Below are 16,789 nucleotides of genomic sequence, written 5' to 3' on the forward strand. Positions count from 1 at the left end.
GTCTTGTGTCTGAATGTCAAGTTTTCTATTCAGCCCTGGTCTTTTCATCAGAAATGCTTGAAAGCCCTCTATTTCATTAAATATCTTCTCCTCCCCTCCACAAACCCCTCCCCTCTCCCCAAAGATTGGACTCAGTTTTTCTGGGTAGATTACTTTTGGTTGTAATCCTAACTCTTTTGCCTTCTGGAATATTGTATTCCCAGCCCTCCACTCCTTTAATGTGGAAACTGCTAAATCTTGTGTGATCTTGATTGTGGCTCCATAATATTTGAATTGTTTTTGACTACTTGAAGTATTTTCTCCTTGACCCTGGAGCTCTGGAATTTGGCTACAATATTCCTGTGAGTTTTCATTTGGGGATGTCTTACAGAAGGTCATTGGTGGATTCTTTTCATTTGTATTTTATCTGCTGGATCTAAGATATTAGGGCAGTTTTCCTTGGAAATTTCTTGAAATATGAAATTGAGATTCTTTCTTTGATCATGGCTTTCAGATAGTCCAATAATTCTTAAATTATCTCTCTTTGATATATTTCCTAGGTAAGTTTTTTTGTTTTTTTTGGTGAGATATTTCACTGTTGTTTTTATTTGAACTTCTGGATAGTCAAGCCTTCTCCATCTTCTAAATTTGTGACATTGAACTCAACTATAAGATTGTGCATTTCTCCCCATTCAATTTCATTTTTACCAGATTTGGCTCAATGCTTTTGGCCAAGATACTGTTGTGTTGTGACTTTGTATCATACAGTGTAACCTATATGTCTCCTGCCTTGGAGTCATGTAAAGATTTGATGAGCATGCTATCTAAGCCTTTATCATTGTCTCTGTTTTATTTTTAAAGTTAAGCTTTAAATATTCAAATGGATCCCTTGGGTACTCTGCTAGAGATCTCCTCACAAATTCACCTTGAAATAATTAATACCTGCTGACTGGGTTTGGTTATCAATAAATTTTGATTATACCTAGCTGTACCATCATCTATTCTAAACTACATCTCATTTTTCCACAAGAATAGCATAAAAGATTTTGCTAATTTCTTCATTAAAATTTTGGTAAAATTTTCAGAATTCCCTTGATCTAATAGATTAGTAGCATTTTACATGAAGTAAATGAGATTTACCTGACATAAATAGTTCTTGATGAAGTCATACCAGAATTTTGTAATCACTACTTCCACTTCCTATTGTTCACTAATTATTCATTTAATAATTCATTCTAGAATTTCACCAGGAACTGAATTCAAACTTACTGGCTTAGAGTCTAAAAAGTACATTCATTCTCTACTTCTTTTGGGAGAGAAAAAAACTATGACACTAGTTCTTCTCCAATCGCATAATACCTCTCCTTTTCTATTTCTTTTTCAAAGACCACTGATAGTGGCTTATCAGTCAATATCCTAAAAATATTGTTTTAATGTTTGCTAGTTCTTTTAATATCCTGAAATATCTTTTCATCTGAGCCAGTTGATTTGAATTCATCAAGGGAACCTGGGTGCTTCTCATTGCTTATTTTGGATATCACCTCCCTATTTGTCATTTCCCCAGCACTCAAAGAGAAGAGAAATATAAGACAAAAGCTTTAGAAAATGAGAGTTATTACATTAAAAAAATTAAAGGATAGAAGAGTCTTAGTCTGTTCTATTTTCTATATTCTAAAGTGTCTCTCAGTTCTGCTGTTCTTTGTTCCAAGATCCCTCCCATTTTTAATGTTCTGTTTTCTATGTTGTAATAATCCTCTCAGCTATGCCATTCTATGTTCCATGGCCTCTTCCAGCTCTGGTATTCTCTGTTCTCTGTCCTTAGGTCCTTCCCTGCTCTGAAATTCTCTGTTCTTTTCCTAAGCCCATATACGTATGAAGGTCTATGATGCCGTGATAGTACTTGGCACTACTCTACATCATTAATTAAATCAGCATTGGCTGATTGGGCCCACACTGCCTTTTTTTTAATGGGCCCTGCTTTTTATTTTAAGTCTCCATTCCCTGGATTATTGTTTTGTCCTTTTGTGGAGAGCTCACAGAGGGTGCATTTTATGAAATGCTTCAAACCTGGTTTTTAAAGACAGGAGCTGCATTGGGTAATCATTTCATAAATATTAATGGGGAGCATGTAAGTGGAAAGGGAAATTAGAAAGCTACCAAATGCCTCACAGCCGGCAGAAAATGAGCAGGAATTGCTAATCAGTGGAATTCATGCTTGTATAACTTTTATTCTTCCAGCCCCGTGAAAACAGGAGTTGACTGATTTTTTTTTTCTTTCCAACTCAGCTCACTCTGAAATGAAAGAAGCACAACTGAAGCTCCCATTTCCATAATGCTTTAGGTTTCCAGAGCCCTTCCAGACATTTCTTCTTGTCACTCAAAATATCCTTATGAGGCAGAAAGGGAAAGTATTCCCATCCTCATTTTCTTAAAAGGGAAACCAAAGTTCACATTATAATTCTGACTGTGTGACTTTGGATAAGGCACTTCATCTATTTGGACTTCAGTGATCTCTTAAAAAATGAAGCCACTGGATGAGATGGTCTATAAAGTCCCCAAGCAGCTCTAAACTTTTAGGAGTCTATGATTGGAAGCATCTTTCACTTGGTTTCTTATGCCTCCCTCCATCATTGAGTGCCACTTTTGGACATGAACAAGTATTTACTTTGTATGTAGTTTAAATTTTGGATTGTATATTTATTTTATACACACATATATTGTGTGTATCTTGCTTGACCCTTGAATGTGTGAGTGTGGGAAGTGGTACTGGACCAACTGATTTCTCCCCAGTATACCAATATATAAACACAGATGATGAGGAAGTATTTTGTCGACAAGGTGAGAACATACTTAGCTGTAGTTAGGTAATTAGAGAGAGAGAGGGCACAAGAAGCTGGGAGGATCAAGAAAGGCTTCATAGAGAAGATGGCATGTGAACAGCATTTTAAAGAATTTCACTGTTGGCCCTCACACAGTAGACATGGGCTGTTAGGAGACCTATACTCCAAGCCCTTCCAGATCATCCAGACTCAACAGAACTTTTGGACTTTATGCAAAGCCCTGGATAATCCAGGATCACCTCCATGACATGAAGAGGACTTGGAGAAGTTACACCAGAGATGTTTATAAAGTGATTTCAGGCTTGTCATATGAAAGACCTATTTTGGAATCTCATTTCAGACACTTAATTGCTGTGTTACCTTGCACAAATCATATAAATGCCCATCCTGGTTCTGAAGCATCCATCCGATGCTGCTACCTTACTCAGTTGCCATCCAAAAGTTTCAGAGGAAAGAGGGAGGATAATAAAGAGGAAAGAACCCTAAGGGGTCATGGCCATCAGTCTTACAATTTTCCTATATTGGTCTGTCTTTCTACACAGACAGTAGGGCAAAGACCTGATTAATTAGGACCTTACCCTAGAACCTTTGACTCTTGAGAACAAAGCCCTGTGCTAAGACAGATTTACTTGGCTGACCATTTGACCAAAGAGATTCTCCATTGGACTCAGGCAGTCATCAGGGACAGAATCCTTTCTAAGGTAAAGGTCACTGGTCCATGTATGGAGCAAGGGAAAAGGAAGAGAAACAAACAAGACATCATGTTGATCAGATCCTGCCTGAGGATCTGTGATTCAACCCATAGACTTATAATGGGCCCTGCAGTTGAGAAACCAGGGTAAAGGGCTCAGATCAAACCTACAGAATATTCCAGCTGGTTGATAAAGGATTGGGGCAAGCAGCTGTCTACTGTGCTCCAATCAGGGCTAAATCGACAGACTGTGAAAGTCAGACCATAGTCTTCTCCCCATTTCCCATTAGCTACATTGATTTTTAAAAAATTTATTTTTAATATTTTAACTGTTTTTGCTGGGAAATGAGGGTTAAGTGACTTGCCCAGAGTCACACAGCTAGTGTCAAGTTTCTGAGGCCAGATTTGAACTCAGGTCCTGCTGAATCCAGGGCTGGTGCTTTATCCACTGTGCCACCTAGCTGCCCCAGCTACACTGATTTTGAGCTTCTCCGGACTCTCCACCATGCCTTCCTTCCTCAGGGAACTCATTATTGGGCAATGTCATTATCCGGCCAGACTGAATCTGTCTGGTATTCACATCTCCTCAGTCCCCTCTTCTTTGATTGGGCCTTTTGACTAGAGTACAGGGCTGTGAGCTTCAGGGCCTCCATTTATTTAAGGAGGGTGGGGGTCAGGACACTCTTCTCTCCATTTCCCATCAACTACACTGCTTTGGGCGTCCCCCATGCTGCGTTCCTTCCCCTTCCCTGATCCCCTCTTTCACCTTTTTGTGAGTTGTTTTCCCCACTAGATTGTAAGCTCTGTGAGGGAAGGGGCCGGCTGTTTTTACTTGTATTTGTATCCCACCATTGGGCTCAGTGTTTGGCACATCGCAGGGACCCAATAACTGTTTATTGACTTACTGACCAGCAGAGGAGAGCAGAGAACAGTGTGGCTTTTCAGAAACAAAACCGTGAATTTCAAGAGCAAAGGGACCACGGTTTTATCTACATTGGTCTTTTCCCTAGTGCCCAAGGCAGCATCTGCAAACAAAATGTCCCTCTCAGGTGCTCCAGTGGCACTTAACAGGCTCCAGAGTCAGAGGAACGGGTCACAAGGCAGGCTCAGATACAGGATCTGTGTGAGCCTCAGTGACCTCATCTGCAGAGAGAGAAGGTTGGATTAAATGACCTCGGGTTCCTCTTGGCTTTAGAGCTCTGATTCGAGGTTTCCTGCCAAGGTTGCAAAAAGATATTCAGGACTTTGATGCTTAAGGTCACTCCCAGCTCTGAGATTGGGTTCTCTGGTCTAAGTTTCCCCCAGCTCTGACATTCCATCTTCTGTGTTCTTAGATCCCTCCCAGCTCTGACATAGTGAGCTCTCTCTATTTCCCGTCACTCCAGTCCTGACCTTCTAGGTCCTGAGGTCTTATCTATTTGCAAAGTCCTGTGTTCTCTTTTTAGGTTTCTTTTTTTTCCTTTATGTGTTCCAGTAGACTGATTCTACCTTTTCGGCCCAGGTACCCTGATACACACTGAATCACCATTAATATCCTATTTCCTGCCAACAACTGTCTTGAGAGGGAAAACACTGCCCTTCTATGTCAGTGAAAGGATTTTGGGGAAAAATATGGCCTTAGCTTTTAAGCAAGGGACCGGGGAGATGCATTTCCTTTCGGTGTCAGACTTTTTTCCATGTTGGACAATGCCAGGCTGGGTCCGGAGTGTTGGCAGGAGAAAGAAATACTCAGCCATGTCGTTTTAAAGTCCATCTTTCCCCTGGACTGATGGAAGAGACTGCATTTGAAAGAGCCCCTGGGGTTTCTTTTTCTGCCTTCCTTTTTAAGGGAAAAGGGGAAAGGAACAAGCATTTATTAAATGCCTTCTATGTGCCAGGCACTGTGTTAAGCTTTTTACAAATATCTCATTTGAGCCTCACAACCACTTAGTGAGGTAGGTACTGTCAGCATTGCCATTTTACAGTTTAGGAAATTGAGGCAGGCAGCAGTTAAGTCTAAGCAGTTAAGCTAGCTGGGTGACCCTAGACAAGTCATTTCAACTCTTTTGGCCTCACTTTCTCATCTATGCAATGGGATAATGATCCTTGCACCCTATCTGTCTCCTAGGGCAGTTATCCAAATGACGCTAATAACAAGTTGAGCTGTTGCTATTGTTAATTCATTCAATGATCTGGCCCCAGCCAGATCACTGAACATTACTGTGTTGCACATTCTGCAGGTGGCTTATGTGATGGTTGCTGTATATGACACTGTTTCTTACCTGCATGCCTTTGCACAGAGTGCCCCCACGCCTGTATGTACACCCTCCTCACCTTCCCCCCCCCAGAATTCCAGGCTCCTTCAGCATCAGCTCAGGTTTCACTTCCTGGGGCCCCTTCTAATGTCTCCACTTGCTCATTCCTCCTGACAACCAACCCTCCATTGAAATTCCTTTGCAGATACTTATCATTCCCTGTTGGTGTACATGCTTCCTCTCCTACCAGTCCCAGAGGGCAGAGAGAATGCTCCCTTTCTGTCCTTGTACTGCCAGCACCTGGCACAGGGCAAGGGCTTCCTTAGTGCTCTTGAATGTCAGATGAACACACTTATCCTGTAAATGGGCAAAGGAGCTGTAACCTTATTAGTCTAGGCACTCTGGTATGGGATCTCCCTTCACCAACAGAGATGGGCACCCTCCTGTGACTTAGCAGATAAATCATTCAGAGAGGGTTTTTCCTTTCTCAAGGTCACACAGCTCCTAAGGACTAAAGAATAGGGCATGGAGCCATGGTTTCACCAGTACAGAGAGCCCCTTGAGGAGGAAAGCACCTCTTCCAAGGCAGGTTGGCATTTTCTGTACAGTTTATAGTCTTGCCTGCCTAGATCAGCAATGGAGTCAAGTGACTTGTCTGGGGCCCCAGAGCTGGGTGTTAGACCCAAGTCTTCACATGACTCTCGGTGCTCAGTAGGGATTTGGAACTCTTCCTTCTCTGGCCTCTACTTCCCACACTCTCCTTCCTCTTTCAGGAAGCCAAGTTCAATCACAGCTGACTTCCATTAGAAAGGTTAATGCTGGGATCATTACCATGGCTTTGAAAGGAATTATCTTTAATAACGAATTTCATTCAGTGGCTCTGAATGCAATTTGAAACCTGCCTCTTGTACCTTCCTCAGTCGCATTTCCATGTAGCCCTATAGCTTGGAGCTAATTCATCCAAGGCCTGGGTTTTGGCTCTAACACAGAAGAAAGAGTCTAGTTACTCTGCACTTGAGTGCTAAAATTAATTTTGCTGTGTGCCACAGATGTTAGGGGCTTCTCTGTATTGATGAACATGAGTTACATCCGTGGGGAAGTGGAGGGGCTTGGAGTCTTTTCCTGTTGCTTCTGATCAAGGGATCTGAGAAGAAAATCATTCTGTTAAATAGGACGCTGGGACTGGATTAGTTGGAGAAAGACCATCTCTTCTATACCAACCTCCCCCTCCTCCCAAAGATGAGGATATGTTCCCCAGCAGGGAGCAGACTAGACCGGGAGATCTTTGCTGGATGTCCAGGATCGAGGGTGGCTTTCTGCCATAAGTTTTACCCTTTAAGGGCCTTGAATGTATTGAGTCCTTTGAAGCTCACAACTTTGTGAGGGTGGGAATATGGAGAGTACCATCTCCATTTCTTAGACAAGGAAAGCAGAAGGGAAGGGAAGTGACCTAGTAAGTGGAAATGACTTATGGAGATATTTAGCCTAGAAAAGAGAAGACCAGGAGATCAGGAGAAGGTAGGAGGTGGGTATAATTGTACTCTAGCATTTACCAGCTCAGAAAGAGAATGTCGATTGTCCCCACGGGGTCTAACTAGAAGCCATCGTAGTCATCCCCTTCATCATCACCATCACCAAGCTTCAAAGAAGACAATTTAGGATTGACACAAAGAGAGAGATCAGTGCTTCTGTGCTGGTCAGAATATTGACCTACTCACAGTTGTGTTGACAGAAGATCTGTCTAATAAAGGAAAGATTATAGACAAAGGCTAAGGTACTTAGTACTGTGCTATATAAAAAAAAATCCAAAATATATGCGTATAATTAGCAAATAAAAGTGTTAGGGTAATTGGACCTTTGAAAATGAACATGAGTATGAATATCTGGGTCATGTGAGAAATAAGATGAAGGATATTTTCTCTGACCCCCACAACCTCTTAAAGCTCTCAAAAATACAAATTACGCACCAAAGATAAAGAAACATCAGCTGTCGTTATGGTCTAGGACTGAGAACCTAAAAGAAGGTTAAACAAACAATGAACTGATAGTTATTGATCCTGAGCTTACTCGGTACCCTTCTACTACATTCCTGGCAGTGAGTACTCAGGAACCTAAAATACTGGCTGGTAACAACCTCTTGTCCCCCCCTTCCTCTTTCCAGCATTGTGGAGACCCCAGTTTCAGGTTGTTGAAGTTTGGGTTGCTATAGCCAATGCTATGGCATATAACCCTATCACATCAGTGCTGCAAAGCTTTAAACTGTCAGTGCTGAGGGGTGCGTACAGTCCTGTAGCACCAGTTTGCAAAGTTCTAAACTGTTGGCGCTGGTCCAGAGAACTGAGGTACAGGGACATTGGGACAAGACAGCAGAACATAACACTGGGAGTGTGTGTGTGTGTGTGTGTGTGTGTGTGTGTGTGTGTGCGTGTGTGTGTGTGTGTGTGTGTGCGTGTGTGTGTGCGCGTGTGCGTGTGCGTGTGCGTGTGTGTGTGTGTGTGTGTGTGTGTGTGTGTGTGTGTGTTTGGGGGGCTATTTGATACTCTACCAAGCCTGCAGGAAAGGGAACAGCATCCATATAGAACCAGTTCTATATCACAAAATGTTAATGGGACAGAAACCTAGGCTCATAAACTGAGAAGTGCTCAGCATGGGAGGAGCCTAGGAGCTTGTCCTGAAGGAAAGCATAAGCAAAGGGAAGACAGTCATAAAGTGAGAGCAATAGGGAAAAACCAGGAAAAAAAGGCTGAAATTGCCAATGGTCTCAGGAGGAAGAGAAATCAAATATCTTGAACATAAGTAGATAAATCAACAGGGAAAACAGCAACGCCAAAAGTAAATATTGCCTCCAGATTTAATAAATGACTTCAGGCATCTCTGAATCAATAATGCAAAACAAAGGAAGATGATCCACTTTATAAGCCAGAGGACCCTGTGGAATGAGAAGAACATGTAACCACAACATACTGTTCTTTAGTGGTTTAAGCACCAAAAAACATGAGGTGCTTAATAAATGTTATTCGATTGATTGAGTTATTCTAACTCTATGTTCTGTGTTCTAAGGATCCTTCCAAATCTGATTCTGTGTTTCAAAACCCCTCCTAGGTCTAGAATTCATTGTTCTACATTCTAAGGTCCCTCTCACCTCTGCTTCTTCTAAAGTTTTGCACCACAGAAGGTTGATTGGAAAGGTTGCCTGAGAATGCTTCTTTTGGACAATGCAATAGTCATTATTAGGTCATTTTAATTTTCTTTTCATCACTTAGAGAGCTAGCATTGTAAAGTGGAGAGAGCAGTCCTAGGAGCAAGGAAAACATGGGTTCAATTCACTCCTTTGAAACTCTTTGAGTCACTTTAAACTCTCAGTACTTGAGGCATTTCTCTAAGACTATATAAGGAACACTGTTGTGTAGTAAGAAATGAGGAAATAGATGATTTCCAAGAGAACTGGAAAGAACTGATGCAGTGTGAAATGAACAGAACAAGAAGTAGAATTTATACTATAACATTAATATTATAAAACAATTTTGAAGACATGTATAAACTGATGAAGAATGAAATGAGCAAAACCAGAACAATTTATACAATAATAAGAGCAATGTAAGAAAAAACAAAACACCTTTGAAAGCTGTAATAATTCTGATCAATGTGAAGACCATCCATTATTCCAGAAGAATGATGATGAAGCACACCATCCAACTCTAGACAGAGAGACTCAGGATCTAGAATGAAATTTTCTTTTTTTAAATTGGGATAAGGGTTGAGAAGAGGAGAAAATAGATTTGTTAATTAAAAAAGTAATTTAAAAAAAAGACAGTCTCAGAGGTGCTAATCTATGGTGCTCCCTCACCTGGGAGTTCCTAATACCAGTAAAATCACAAGTTCAGTCTCTGTGTCCTTTTGATCAGTTACATTTATCAGGTGCTTATCATCACTTGTCTGTAATTCATTTTTACAACTTGTGGCCAATATGATAATTACGTTTTAGGAAACCGATGAGCAAGCTTAGACATAGAGGCTGATAACATTTTCTGAGGTCATTCAGCAAACTAAGGTTGGGACTCCTGGGATATAGCACTTGCCTGAGTTCTCTTTTTCCAATGTGTCCCTAGGGGACCTAGACTATTTCAGAAATGTAGCTTTTCAGTCCCCTGCAACACACATTTCTGCTTCAATTTCCTTCTTAAAATTTCATTTTCTTCAGAAAATAGTATCCTTCTAAATCGTCTCACCAAAGATCTATTTGGGCCTCACATAATAAATGCACTGGCTTTGAAGTCACAGCTGACTGGCCTTATTTATCCAAAGGACACATGGTTGGGATGCACAGATATAAAGGGCAAAGAACCCTTTGACTGAGTCTTTTGTGACTGAGAGCCCAGTCCCATGAATAGGTTGGTGTCCAATGTCACTGACAGTAAGAGTTTTGAGCATGGCCTGAGACGCGGGACGATGCATGACTGCCCTCTCTCCTTACCTCAGCCTTTTAGAGACCCTGCCATCTCCAAGGCTTAGCTCCAGGGTCATATTCCTACAGTAAGTCTTAGTTGATCACAAATTGGAGAGGCAGATTGGAGGTTAATACAAGGCTGAAGAGCAGGTGAGTGTGGCTGTGTCTGCAGACTTGTTGGGATAAAGGAAAAAGGTTGGTGTTGTCAAACCATAAAGAAGTAATAATTTGCTGTCAAAGTTTTTACCTTGTGTTTAGGGTTCAGGTCCTGAAAGCAGGGTCTCCCCCATTCCCTGTCCTATTTTAATGTTCTATGGACTTTTGGGATTCTGTTTACAAGCATTTATTCATTCATTCATTGATATTATTTATTTTACATATTAATATCTACAGACATGGTATTTAGGGGTTAGTCTACCCTCCTGAGGATAAGTTTTCTAGGAGAGCTCCTAGGGAAGGAGTAGGAGGTAGAGGAAGGGCATTTCCCTGACGGTCAGAAGAGGTGGTTTGATTCCTGGCTCTCCCATGGGGTAACTTGGCAGTTTGGGGCACCAAAGATCAGCTTGATACTCAGTTCCCTCATCTCTAAAATGTGAAAAAATAATCCCGTCCAACCTTTCTTCCCTATGGGATTAAGGAAAGTGAATGTTACACAGAATTTCAGAGTCAGAACGGGCCATTTACTTGAACTAGAACCTGAAGAAAGAGCCCCCTCCCTTTTTATAAATTGTGAAGCAAGCTCCAATTTTGAGCTGTTATTTTGCTTTTGTATATGGGTTGGACCAGACGGCTGCTGAGGTTTCTTCCAACACTCAAATTCTGTGATTCTATGACTTCCAGCACCCTGCACAGTACATTTCACATTGTAGGTCCTTTAAAAATGTGGGCAGAATGAATTAATGAATGTCGTATTACCCTTGAGAATCTGCTAAGGAGACCAAGCAGAACACAGTCTGAATTCCCCATTTTTTTTTAAACCTCACATCTATTATTCCCTCTGCTTCCTCCTTTCTTCTTCCTGGCCAGGGACCTATATGTTATAAAAATCATTTCCTGCTTGGGGAGTCTCCGTCTTGGGTCAATGGTGGATTTATGGATATTCCAACACACTTAGTTCCTCAATTTATGTTCTGCAGTTGCTGAGCCTCAGACACAAGGGGCAAAGAGAGAGGGAAGGAGGAAATATTCATGGGCTCGCCAGGCCAGCAGAGAATCTCAGTTTCCTGCTGGATTATTTCATCGAACTTAATGACATTTCTGCCTGGAATATGGAAACTGTCTGTGAATGGTCTGTAGCTTAATGAAAACAGAATCCTAGAAAATATGTTGCCTCAAGTGTCCAGAAATCCTCAAAATTCTCTTCACACACACAAAGAATAGCTCTTGCTTCAGAGGCAGCATGGAATATTAGAAAGGGAGCTTTCTCATTGTGTCAATGAGCAGGTAGCTTTGACCTCTTAGAGACTGTTTCCTTAGCTGTAAAATCAGAATAACTTTTCATATTATCCCTTATCAGTTTTATTTACTGGATCACACTCCATGCCCTGTTCCCCATTCATGGGTGGGAACCCAAGGCTCTATGCTGGGCCTTAATTTTTAAAAAAATTTTGTTTATGTGCCATTTCTCTCTTGGGGAATCTCATCAACTCCCATAAATCTAATTAGCATATTTATGTATATAACTTCCAGATTTACACATCACATTCTAGTCTCCTCAATGCTAATGTCAAATCTGTCTGCTGGCTATCTCTATCTCAATGACCCATGGGAAGCACAAGCTTAACTCACCCAAGAGAGAACTCATTATCTTTGTCCCCTGCCTGCCTTCCCTGTTTCTGTCAAGGACACAATTAACCTTCCAGTCACCCAAGTTTGAAAGCTCTGCTGTTTTTCTTACCTCATCGCTTTCCATCTCTTGCTCCAATATCCAGGCAGTTTTAATCAACCAGTTAACCAACCAATCAATAAAGACTTCTTAAGTGCTCTAATGCAGTCACTGTGTTAAGTGCTGGGAATACAAAAAGAGGTAAATGATAGTCCCTACCCTCAAGGAACTTACCATCAATCAACAAGTATTTATTAGGCACCTGTTGGGCACAAGTGCTAAGAATTAGGCATAATTATCCAAAATGCGAGACAATGACTGTTCTCAAGGAGATTGTCTTACCGGGAGGATTTGACCTGACCAAAGGTGAATAAATGAAATATAGATCACACTCCCTCTGAGAAGTTCCTCCTCTACTTGGCATTCACAGTTTTATAGGCTGGGTCCCAGGTCTGAGAATAGGTCTGCAGTCCTAAAACCACAGCTTACGAGCCCCCACTGATCTGCTTCTGTTTAAGTTGTCTGATTGACAGAGTTGGTTCAAAATACAAGTATTTATTAGGCTGCCATAATACGAACAAGGGCCTCAAAGTGTTCTTCCATAAACAGGAGGCTTCCTCTCCCACAAATGCATGCAGCATGAGTGGGATGAGAGGGCACAAGGAGAGCACCCTGGTATTAGGTGGCACACATAGGGAACACAGAGCCAAGCACCTTTCTCTTTTCAGCATGTCCTCATGACTCTTTTCTTCTATTCCCTGTGTTTCATCTGGGTGGGCTGGCTTGAGTTTGGCAGCTTTACCCTCAGCTACCAGACTAGTTCTGTCTTGAATCAATCTTCTCTCTTCTCTACTTCTTGATGTGACTCTCCTTGAAGCTGCTAGATGCTCCTGACTCTTGTCTTTCTCCTTTTTTCCTGTGGGATTTAGTGCCTCCATTTGGACAAGTAGTTCTACAGTAAGACTCTGTAACCAATAAGAATGGGGAGAGAAGTCATCCCCCCCTCTGCTTGATGCCCTCTGTTAGAGGAGCAATGCTACATTCCACAAAACTGCCCCCTCCTCAGATGGCTCCAATACATGCAAAACAAGCATGTTTAGCTTTTTAAAGGCCACCAGGGGATGGCCAATCTTGGTCCAGTTGTTGGCAAGTTCCCTTTCCTATGGTATTGGGAAAACTCCTTCATATTACCTAATGGGATAACCAGGGTGTTAACAACTTGTTAAAATAATAACTAATGAAATCTGTTACCCGCCTCCTTCTATAAGTCATCAGCTAGAATGGGGACTGGGGAAGCTATTGGTTTCCCTATCACTCCTCCCTCCACTCTCCCCTACAGATATATACAATATACACAATGAGTTGACTGGGTAGGAGGCTAACAACTGGGAGAATAAAGAAAGGCCTTGTGTAGGAGGTGGCACTTTGGCTGAGCCTTAAAGGGAACAAGGGGTTCTAAGAGGCAGAAGTGAAGAGGGAGAGCATTATAGAAATGGGGGACAGCCAGTGAAAGGACACAGAGGCAAGAGAAGGACTGGTCTCTAATGCCCAGGGATGTAGTTGCCACAGCTTGACATGTGGGTGAGAGGGAGAAGGTAATGATTGAGTCACCACCAGAAGTAGTCAGGTCCTCTGTCCCTCATCTCCAATCAGTTACCAAGGCTCCATCCATTCTACCTCTACAATATAGGTCTATAACATATCTCACACCCATCCCTTTCACTCTATTCATAAAACCACCACCATAGACCATTTTCTTGCCATCCTCCCTTCTGTGACTCCCTTTGTGGCCACATCATGCTCTGAAAAATGGAACCATTTTACCCCCAGAACTCCTGCCTTAGAGTTTTCCCCTGCCCCAATTGGTGTGTGGCTCATGTGATCCAAAGTGTCTGGGAAGTCACAGCCATACCTGACTTTTATGCTCTATTTACTTATTAGTTTTCTTGCTGAGATTTTTAGCCCTAGCTTGACCACCTCCATGCACCAATCTGTCCTGCTTTACAGTTCTGGAACCATAACCAAATTAATATTGTCATAGCTATTAGAAAGGATGTGTCAATCTACTCTCCCAAGGTTCTACTAACTACTTCTGTAACTTCTTAAACAAACATTTCCCTCTTTGGACACCTATAAGAATATAAGCTCATGGAGGGTAGGGGCTTTCTCTGATTCTATATTTGTATCCCTAGCATTTAGAACAGTGCTTAATGAATGCCTCTTGATCCATACATCCATCAATTCATCAGTCCATGCATTCATCTTTCCATGCATCCATGACCCATCCATGCACCCATGCATCTATCTGTGCATCAATTCATCCATCCATCAATTCATCCATCCATCCATCCATCCATCCATCCATCCATCCATCCATCCATCCATCCATCCATCCATCCATCCATCCTTCCAGGCTCTCATCGACTCTCACTAATGCTCTTGTAATAGCTCCCTAATGGATCTCTCTGTTTCTAGCCTCTCCCTACACCATTCCATCCTTTGTTTCATGTCAGCATGTCTCTACTCTCCTTAAGGAGCTTCAGTGGTTCCCTATTAAAATAGGATAAAATGCAATCTTCTCCATTTGCCATTAAAGTCTCTCACAATCTGGTTCTGATGTATATTTCCAAACTAATTTCCCCATCCTGTGCTTTATATTCCAACCAAACTGGGCTATTTGCTGTTCCTGAAACCTGACAATCCGTCTCCTGTCTCCATCTTTGCTGCACCCCCTGCCTGGAATGCACTCCCTCCTTACCTCTGCCTCCTGGAATATCTGACATCATTCAAGTACTAATTCCAGTACCACCTCCTGCAGGAGACTTTTCCTGATGTTTCTAATTGTTAGTGTTCTCCCCACACTGAAATGACTTTTTGTATAGACTTATTTGCATACATATTATTTCTCCTAGTGGAATGTAAGGCAGGGGCAATTTCTTTTTCTTTGTGTCTATATCCCTAGGAAAGTTCCAAGTATGGGGTATGTAGCAAGAATTTAACAAATGGGTGTTGAGTGAATGATTGTAATTCTTCCCTCAAAGGGTGGTTGTGAGGCTCAAAGGATGTAATGGATGTAAAATACTCTGCAAACTTTAGTGCTATATAAATTGTAGCTTTTATTATTCTAGAACACTTTCATGTTGGAAAAGCACTTTCCTGGGGTGGGAAGTGAAAGCATTGTTGTCCCAGTTTTACAGATGAGGAAATGGAGCCTCTGATAAATTCAATGACCTTTTCTGTGGTCACAGAGAATAAAATTTTGAACTTGGGGATATCTGACTCTATATTCAGGACATTTGTCTATACTCCATGGTGCTTCACACAGGGGGATGGGATCTGTGATTTCATTGGTACAGGGAAAATCCCCTCCACAGCATAGATCTAATCTTCTCTGCACCTTGATGTCTTCAGAGTAGGCCTGGAGCACCAAGGGTTTAAATGACTTGTCCAGAGTCCCACGGTCAGTTTGTATCCCAGGGAAGACTTGAACCCAGGCCTCTTGATCGAGTTCAACTCTCCATCCCTCAGGCCATGTTGACTCTTGGCTTTCATGTGCGCATATAAATATGCACAGACATATATTCATGCATGTATTTCTACATGTGAAATACAAAAACATGTATACACATGAAGAAACATACTATGCCAGAGCTGGAAGTGAACCAAGAGCATATCTAGTCCAACATTATTTTTGTTTGTTTAACAGGTAAGAGTAGCTAGCATTTACATAGGATTTTCTGTTTTGGAAAATCACTTATATTTACTATTTCATTTGGCCTTCACGATAACTCGGTGATCTAGCTAATAATATTGATCAAGAAATTGAGGTTGAGATGTTAAGAGACTTGGCCAAGGTCACACAGACACTAAATATCTAAGCCAGGATCCAAATCCTAGTCTTCTGGACTCCAAGCCTGATCCTCCATTCCTTGGCAAATGACTAGTCCTGCCATGGCCATAGTGAGTGGGCAGCCAGAGCCAGACTGGTATAGAGACCAAAAACAAATGGCTTCTTATACCCAGCTTTTGGAAGAACTATCCAAAACAACAGTTTACTGGTTATTAAAAGTCAGAGTGGCTTAGTTTTACTTTTGCCTGAAATCTCTTACTCACTGTTTGGTAGCATAAAAATAAATTACTAATGCCCGCCTGCCGAAAAATCAATTTCTTTGGTGCCAGTGGCAAGATTAGTGCTCACACAGCTATAACATCATTCATTAGTGGTAAGTATTACAGAGAAAAAAGCCTCAAAAGAATTACTGTTCATTGCAAGGAAAATAGAAGCTGTCCATATCACATGATTTTCTGTATTGGGTGAAGACTGAGTTCTAAGATAATATTTTAGGAGAAATCAGGTTGCATTTTTGGGGTACCAGGGATGATGAATCGGAATCTGACCCATTTAATTGGGTTCTATCTGAAGTCACATGTGCCCTGGGTCCTATCTAAAAGGCAGGAGCAACCAGAATCTTCTGGTTGATTCCTTGATCCCTTTGATGGGCTGGCCCATGGGAAGAGTTCAGACTCAGGTCTTTCACCCCTGCTATAATTTAGCAATGAACCATAGACTTAGAAAGATACTCTTTCTCAGAAACATTGGACAAATCTCAATCACCTTAGTAAGGCATGTGATTTTCTATTGGTATTAATGAAAGAAATTAGCTTAGATGGCTAACTATGGAGACAGGAGGGTAATGTCAATTACACTCAGTGACTTCTTTGTAGGGGCTTTTCTCAAGAGACCATTTCCCTGAAATCACAGAATCACAGCAC

This window comes from Dromiciops gliroides, chromosome 2, assembly GCF_019393635.1.
Source record: "Dromiciops gliroides isolate mDroGli1 chromosome 2, mDroGli1.pri, whole genome shotgun sequence".
NCBI lineage: Eukaryota > Metazoa > Chordata > Mammalia > Microbiotheria > Microbiotheriidae > Dromiciops > Dromiciops gliroides.